The sequence below is a fragment of the Triticum aestivum genome, unplaced genomic scaffold (genome assembly GCF_018294505.1).
Source record: "Triticum aestivum cultivar Chinese Spring unplaced genomic scaffold, IWGSC CS RefSeq v2.1 scaffold66466, whole genome shotgun sequence".
Taxonomy (NCBI): Eukaryota; Viridiplantae; Streptophyta; class Magnoliopsida; order Poales; family Poaceae; genus Triticum; species Triticum aestivum.
The window spans coordinates 24338-32490 of NW_025227763.1; the positions used below are offsets into that span (position 1 = coordinate 24338).

At 50.5% G+C, this 8153-nt stretch overlaps 1 pseudogene; it reads left to right on the top strand.

Moving 5' to 3' along the window:
* Positions 1–4534: 4534 nt before the first annotated feature.
* Positions 4535–7863, top strand: LOC123172834 (ABC transporter C family member 10-like; annotated as a pseudogene).
* The last annotated feature ends 290 nt before the right edge of the window (positions 7864–8153 follow it).

The following is an 8153-nucleotide window of genomic DNA, read 5'->3' on the forward strand; positions in this document are numbered from 1 at the left end:
AGCCATGAGCGACGACAACTTTGGTACGTCCTTCAGGAGATTGCGGACGTGCGGGACTTGCATGCTGGGCCCTGGGCCCTGGTTGGGGATTTCAACTTGATTGTGAATCCAGAAGACAAGAACAACACATCGATCAACAGGCGAATGATGGCGCGCTTGCGGACAATTTTGAATAGACTAGAACTTAAAGAGCTATACCTAAACGGGAGGAGATACACGTGGAGCAATGAGAGGCGGGACCCAACCCTGGAGAAGCTGGACCATGTGTTCGTTACAAACTCGTGGGAGGACAAGTTCCCGGCTAGCTTGCTGGCAGCGATGGGTTCAGCAATTTCGGACCACTGCCCGCTTCTTCTAGACCTAGATGCGGAGTTTCAGGTGGGCCGCAGGTTCAGGTTCGAGTCGTTTTGGCCAAAGGCCGATGGCTTCCAGGAAGTGGTGGCTGAGGCGTGGCAATCTGTCCTGCCCGTTGGGAATGCGTTCGTAGTGCTGGATGCTAAACTACGAGCGACGGCCAAGGCTTTGCAGCGGTGGAGTGACCGATGGATCGGCAATGTTCGCCTTCAGGTGGCACTAGCCATGGAGGTCATCCTCCGACTTGATATGGCTGCGGATTCAAGAGCCCTCACGGACCAAGAGCATGGTCTTCGGAAGCTGCTCAAGAAGAAGCTTTTGGGACTAAGCTCCCTCGAGCGGACGATCACGAGGCAACGCTCCCGCCTGCTGCACTTACAAGAGGGGGACGCCAACACAGAGTTTTTCCATCGGCATGCGCGACATCGGCAACGAAAAAACATGATCACAACCATGCAACATAATGGGGAGATATTCACAGGGCACGAGAATGTTGCTGGGATGGTGGACGACTACTATACATCTATGTTTGGGTCTTCACCGACGAGGCATCACACCATCAACTTGGACATGCTGGACTTGCCATCCAGAGACCTGTTGCACCTTGAGGTCCCGTTCACGATGGAGGAGGTGGAGCAGGCAATCAAGTCCATGCCATTGGACAAGTCGCCAGGCCCTGATGGGTTCACAGGCCGGTTCTTCGCGACTTGTTGGAATATAATCAAATGGGACTTCATGCGAGCATTTGGGGACTTTTTTCGTGGAGACATGCGTGGAATGCAATGCATCAACAAGGCGATTGTATCGCTGCTGCCTAAGCGAGATGGGGCTGTAGATATTAGTGACTTCCGACCGGTGAGTCTATTGCATGGAGCGGTCAAGATCTTTGAGAAAGTGCTAGCAATAAGATTGGCGGCGGAGCTACCGAATTTGGTTGGTCATCATCAGAGTGCTTTTGTCCGCGGCCGATCCTTGCATGATAACTTCATGCTAGTTCAAGCTACGGCAAGGCGCCTACACGCACTCAAAATGCCAACTATTATGCTCAAGCTTGACATATCAAAGGCGTTTGACTCCATTCAGTGGCCGTTCATCATCGAGGTTTTGACACGCTTGGGCTTCGGGAGGAGATGGATTTCTTGGATGTGTGGCTTGTTGGCTACCTCCTCCACGCGTGTCATGATCAATGGAATTCCTGGGAAACCAATCTACGCTTGCAAAGGGCTAAGGCAAGGGGCTGCGCTGTCCCCAATGGTATTCATATTGTGCATGGAACCCCTTCATCGTCTCTTCAAGCTGGCCGCGGAAAAAGGATTGCTAGCACCGCTGGCCCGTTCCAGCGCACATCAAAGGGTCTCCATGTTTGCGGATGATGTGATGGTGTTCTTCAAGCCGTTGGAGCTGGAGTCCAAGATGTGTAGAGCAATCTTGGACGAGTTTGGACGTGCGTCTGGGCTTTGGGTGAACCTGGCGAAGAGCGCAACAATGGGCATTCGATGCACTCAGGAGAGCCTCAATGAGGTCTGCAATCTGCTTGGCTGCTCGAGTGGGACTTTCCCTTGCAAGTATTTGGGGCTTCCACTTACAATCCGCAAGCAATCAACGGCGCAGCTCCAAGGCCTTGTGGACCAACTGGCTAATTACCTCCCAAGCTGGAGGGCAGCTCTAATGCCTAAGAGTGGACGCTTAATTCTAATAACATCAGTGCTCTGTGAGGTCCCTATCCATGCCATGCTCGCATTGGATATACCACCCAAGACCTTATCAGCGATGGCGCGTATCTGCCGAAGCTTTCTATGGTGTGGCAAGAAGGAGGCCAGTGGAGGGAACTGCTCAGTGGCTTGGAACATGGTTTGCCGGCCGAAGTGGGCTGGCGGCTTAGGCATTCCAAACCTACGTTGGCTCAATGTAGCCTTGCAAGCGAGGTGGCCGTGGCTTCAAAGGACAGACAAGCTGAGGCCATGGTCAGGATTATCCATTTCAGTGCCTAAGGACTCGATGGCAGTGTTCCACGCAGCGGCGAGAGCTGTGGTCGGCAACGGGAAGGATACGCTATTTTGGGAGGATCGATGGCTGCAGGGTTTCCGCATCTATGAGCTCGCACCGCTGATATATGACAGGGTTCCCAAACGGATAAGGCGGACGCGCACAGTTGAGGCAGCTGTGGAGGATGCAGCATGGGCAGGAGACATTGGGCCCGATATTACTGAGGCAGTGTTACAGCAATTTCTGCGACTTTGGTCAAGAGTAGAGACGGTCCAGTTGGATCCAGACACGCCGGACTCGGTTTGCTGGGCATGGGAGAAGGATGTCGCGTTCTCTGTGCGTTCAGCGTACGCGGCAAGGTTTGCGGGACTTGAGGTGGAGCCTACGGCTGCATTCACTTGGGGATCGAGAGCACCTCTGACATGCCGTTTCTTTGCATGGCTTGCACTCAAGAATCGGTGCTGGACCTCCGACAGACTTGCCAAGCGCGGGCTGCCGCATCAGGACGTGTGCCCTTTCTGCGATCAACAAGAGGAAACTATGAATCATCTAATGGTGAGTTGTGCCTTTTCGAAAGAAGTGTGGCATTGGATGAGCGTAGCCACAAACCAGCCGGAGATGGAGCCTGGCAATGACGATAGCCTCGCCTCATGGTGCTTAAGGCAGGAACAACGACGAGACCAACGGCGGACCACACGAGCCTTATGCTTGCTGGGCATGTGGGTGATTTGGAAGCACAGGAACGACACCGTCTTCAATGGCGCAAGCCCCTCCACAGCACAAGTACTCGGACGGATCGAGCGGGAAGGGCGTGCATGGAGACAAGCAGGGCTCTTGAAAGGGGATTTGGATGGAGTGTTTGCGGGGCTCGCAAGGTGGGGTTTGGGTGAGTAGTCGAACATGTAGTTACCCCATGTGGAGGTGGATGCCCGAGGCATGTAAATATTATGTACCTGTGTGGATGGGAGTCTTTTCCCCTTCTTCTTTATAAAATGATACGCACACTCGTGCGTATTCGAGAAAAAAACTTTGGTACGTCCACATCACTATCACGACGTTGCTGGCCAAGCCGGTGATACACAATTTTTCCCTTCCGAATCCCATAAAAAAAAGAAAAGAAAAGGAAGGTTAAACCTCATGGGTCTCTGCATTCGTTGATATGCGCAATCATAATAATTTTTTTTGCGATGGTAAGAGAGTTTTATTTCATATGCATAGGGTTACAATCGAGAGGCAGCAACTCCTCAATACAAGGTAGACCTCTACAAAGCCATACAACAATAGTGCTCTCTGTATGGCTATACAATGCCAACCGATGTGCTACCCTATTTTGCTCACGTTTTATTATCGAAGGAATAAATTCTCGGTCAACCATGTGATGCCGAATCTCCGCTACCAAATGTCCATACGCAGATCATAATATTATTGAACTTAATGTAAGACAGTAAGATCAAAGTCATCAATATTCAGGATTATACGAGGACAAAATATGAAAAGGTTAATTATGTCCTACAAAATTGGGAGTATATCCTATGAATAACTAATCAGAACAAGATATGAAAAAGGCTACATATGTCTAAGCCGCTTGTGTTGTAACAACGTCTTCAAGAAGGCCGTGGCAGGCTGTAAATTCGAGGAAACATGATGAGATAGATCATGAAGGATGGATGAAGAAGGCGAGCACCCGCAAAAAAAAAAAAAGAAAAAAAAAAGAAGAAGGCGAGAAGGGTGGCTTGGTCTGAATCCTTGCATAATGGAATCTTACGAGTGTGATGATGCAGAGCTCCAGTGGTAATTTTCCAGGAAAGGAAAGCTGTAGCGACATGCATTTGGACTCTGGAATCGGTATGAAAATGTGTTACTAATTTGGACGTGATTGACGCCTAGATTGTACAGTATACCGGTGGAGGGACTATACATGGCACTCGACGCTCGACGGTCTCGGCCGACGGGCAAGAGCAAAGCCTGGCTTGGCCTGCTCGCTCCAGACGTACGTACGGTGGCTCGTCACCCCGCATCCGCAGACGATAGCAGAACGACCGGCCGGCCCGCGCGCGAGGGGCCAGGCGTCGCAACACCGATGGTTTTTTTATCCCGGCCGTGCGACGACACGTCGTCGTGACCACGACCGACGCTCGCCCGCCCGCCCGCAGTTATTTCGGGCCATCCATACATCCATCCACCCCCTGCCACGGTGACCAGAGAGAGGCGGGAGGAGAAGCGATGCGGGGCACGTCGTCGGCTCAAAACTCCTCACCGGCCCCGTCACGTGCGCGCCCGCAGCGCACGCCTCGTGCCGCCCCCACCCCACGTAAATAAGCAGCTCGCTCGCTCGCGGCGCCGAGCTCTGCAGCGGCTATTGGGACGGACGGACGGACCGTTGGTCGGCTCCCGTTCGTCGTCAACACACCGATAAGCTCGCGCCGCGCCGACGAAGAGGAGCGACGGCGGTCTCGAGTTCTCGACCCCCAGCGGTGGCGGCGGCGGCGGCTACAGAGGTCAACACTGGCATCATCGCTTGGACTAGAAAGGTCTTCTCGTTGTCGGGAATCGTGCTTGATCCAGGGGAAAAGGAGGGATTTTATTTTTATATATATTTGATTCATCTTCTTGGAACCAGTGCCCGGGGTTGCTGTTCTGGGCGTGGGCTCCGGGACTGCAAAGGGGTCGGGTCGTCAATGCGGAAGGGGGGTGGGGTTCGGTCTTCTCCCCTGTTTCTCCGATGATCGCCGCCTTCTCCTCTGCGCCGCGGCCGGCGGTCGAGCATTGCCCGAGATTTCCGCCCAGGTTCCCCGCGGATTCATCGCAGGGCCGCGATTCGCGGCTCTTGTCGATTTTATTTTTCTCCAAGTCAGACTTGTACCTACTGTTCGTCTTCTTCTTCCCCTTCCGCCTTGGTTCTTCCTTTTCCCCTCTTGGTTGATTGCGAACGGCGAGGCGCTCCATGATCACTGCCGCCGCTGTGATCTCTGTGCCGCGAGAGCCAGGAAGCTCCTGTGTCCCCATGGATTGTTTTCCGTGGAATCTGAACTCTCTGATCTCGCTCCAGCACGAGCAGTTTTCAGGAGATTTTGTTCCTTGTCCGTATCTCCATTAAAAACAGTATCTGCCCCTTGTCCTCACTGCTTTCTTCCTTTGACCATGTGCTGGTCGCTGCAGGGCTGCAAACAACACAGCTGATCTGATCCACAAGGAAGCGCGATACAGCAGTAGAGATCCATCGAACAGATGGGTTCCCTCACAGGTAATTCGCCTCCCCAACCCCCTCTTTTTAAAATTCTGTTTTTCAGTCTGTGCACATAGCTGAATAATTGGTGCTACCTTGCTGACCATCAACCACTAATGTCGGGGGGGTTGCCAAAACTGAAATCTGGACATCTCACCTCACTCTAGTACTGTAGTACATGGCTAAATAATTTTTCAGATTCGGCGGTTACCAAAACTGAAATCTCATCTCACTCTGGTACTCTGTAACTGTACTTCAGGTTCTTCTTGGGTGATGAGCTTGTGTGGGAGCCCAATATGCTCCGACCAAGATGTGGCCTCATGTGCGTTCAAGGAGATATTCAACGCCTATACCTGCCTGAATCATCTAGTGGCGACCGGCATCGCCGTGCTGCTCGTGTTGGTGCTCGCGCTCCAGCTGCTTGTGAAAATTCCCAAGAGCAGAGCGTCTGCGCGGCAGCTCGTCACGCTCAGCTCACCGCTGCACTTGTCTGCTGTGGTGTTCAGTGGCACCTTGGGTTTGGTTTATCTTGGGCTTGGATTGTGGATGCTGGGGAGTGGCTTCAATCAGGATGCTTCTGCTTACCTTCCACACTGGTGGCTTGTGACAGTATCTCAGGGACTGAATTTGATCCTCACCAGCTTTGCTTTCAGCATCAGGCCTCGGTTTCTTGGGCCGGCATTTGTCCGATTTTGGCCGGTCTTGCTGACCGTCTACGCGGCATTCGTCTGTTCTTCTTCTGTCGTTGATATTGTTGCAGAGAAGGCGCTGACTGTTAAGGCCTGTTAGATGTCCTGTCCCTACCAGGTGCAGTTCTCATGCTTATTTATGGCATTCGGCATAGCCATGATGAAGAGGGTCATGGAGGAAGTGGCAATGGTTTATACAAGCCCCTGAACACGGAGACAGACAGTGAGGTAGCTGATTCTGACAGTCTGGTAACACCCTTTGCTAAAGCTGGTTTTTTCAGCAGGATGTCGTTTTGGTGGTTGAATCCTCTGATGAAGATGGGCTATGATAAGCCCCTTGAGGACAAAGACATGCCGCTTTTAGGCGCCACAGATCGAGCACAGAACCAGTACTTGATGTTCATGGAGAAGCTGAACCGCGAAAAGCAGTCGCCATCGCAGGCCACACCATCATTCTTCTGGACTATTGTTTCTTGTCACAAGCGTGCCATCTTGGTCTCAGGTTTCTGTGCTTTGCTTAAAGTTCTCACCTTGTCTACTGGCCCAGTGCTTCTCAAGGCATTCATCAATGTATCACTTGGGAAAGGGTCCTTTAAATACGAAGGCTTTGTGCTTGCTGCGGTAATGTTCGTCTGCAAATTCTGTGAATCGTTGTCACAGAGACAGTGGTATTTCCGCACTCGGAGATTAGGATTGCAGGTGAGGTCATTTCTGTCAGCAGCTATTTATAAGAAACAGCAGAAGCTATCAAATGCAGCAAAAATGAAGCACTCTTCTGGAGAAATTATGAACTATGTGACTGTCGATGCCTACCGGATTGGGGAATTTCCGTACTGGTTCCATCAAACATGGACAACAAGTGTTCAACTTTGCATTGCTCTGGCAATTCTGTACAATGCGGTCGGCGCTGCAATGCTTTCATCATTAGTTGTAATCATCATCACAGTACTTTGCAACGCGCCATTGGCCAAACTGCAACACAAATACCAGAGTAAGCTTATGGAAGCACAAGATGTGAGACTGAAGGCCATGACCGAGTCATTAGTTCATATGAAGGTCTTGAAACTTTATGCATGGGAGGCTCACTTCAAGAAGGTCATTGAGGGGTTGAGAGAGGTTGAGTACAAGTGGTTGACAGCATTCCAGCTTAGGAGAGCATACAACAGTTTCCTGTTCTGGTCATCACCTGTTCTGGTTTCGGCAGCGACCTTTCTAACATGCTATCTTCTGAAAATTCCTCTTGATGCTAGCAATGTCTTCACCTTCGTGGCAACTCTGTGTCTCGTGCAAGACCCAATCAGGCAAATACCGGATGTTATTGGCGTCGTGATACAAGCTAAGGTCGCGTTCACTCGGATATCGAAGTTCCTTGATGCTCCTGAGCTAAACGGGCAAGCTAGAAAGAAATATTGTGTTGGCATTGATTACCCTATAGCGATGAATTCGTGCAGTTTTTCATGGGAGGAGAATCCATCAAAATCAACTCTGAAGAATATAAATCTGGCAGTCAAAGTTGGAGAAAAGGTTGCCATTTGTGGAGAGGTAGGATCAGGGAAGTCCACGCTTTTGGCTGCTGTACTCGGGGAGGTCCCCAAGACTGAAGGCACGGTATGTTTTTACGAATTTTATCTTTTAATGAAACTAGCTAATACTTGTGGGCTGCTATGGAAATTAATCGCTGGTGCATTGCTAAATTTTTTATTTTTATTGCATGATTATTTAAACACTTGGGTCGTTGTAATTTTTAGTTTTTTCAACTGAAAAAATAACTGAAAATATGCATTAAAAATATCTCAAATATACATCAATCGTGATACATCTGTGTACTATATAGAATGTACGATAATTGTGGCAATTAATTTCTTGACAACTTAAGAGGTAATGTCTTAGGGGGTGAA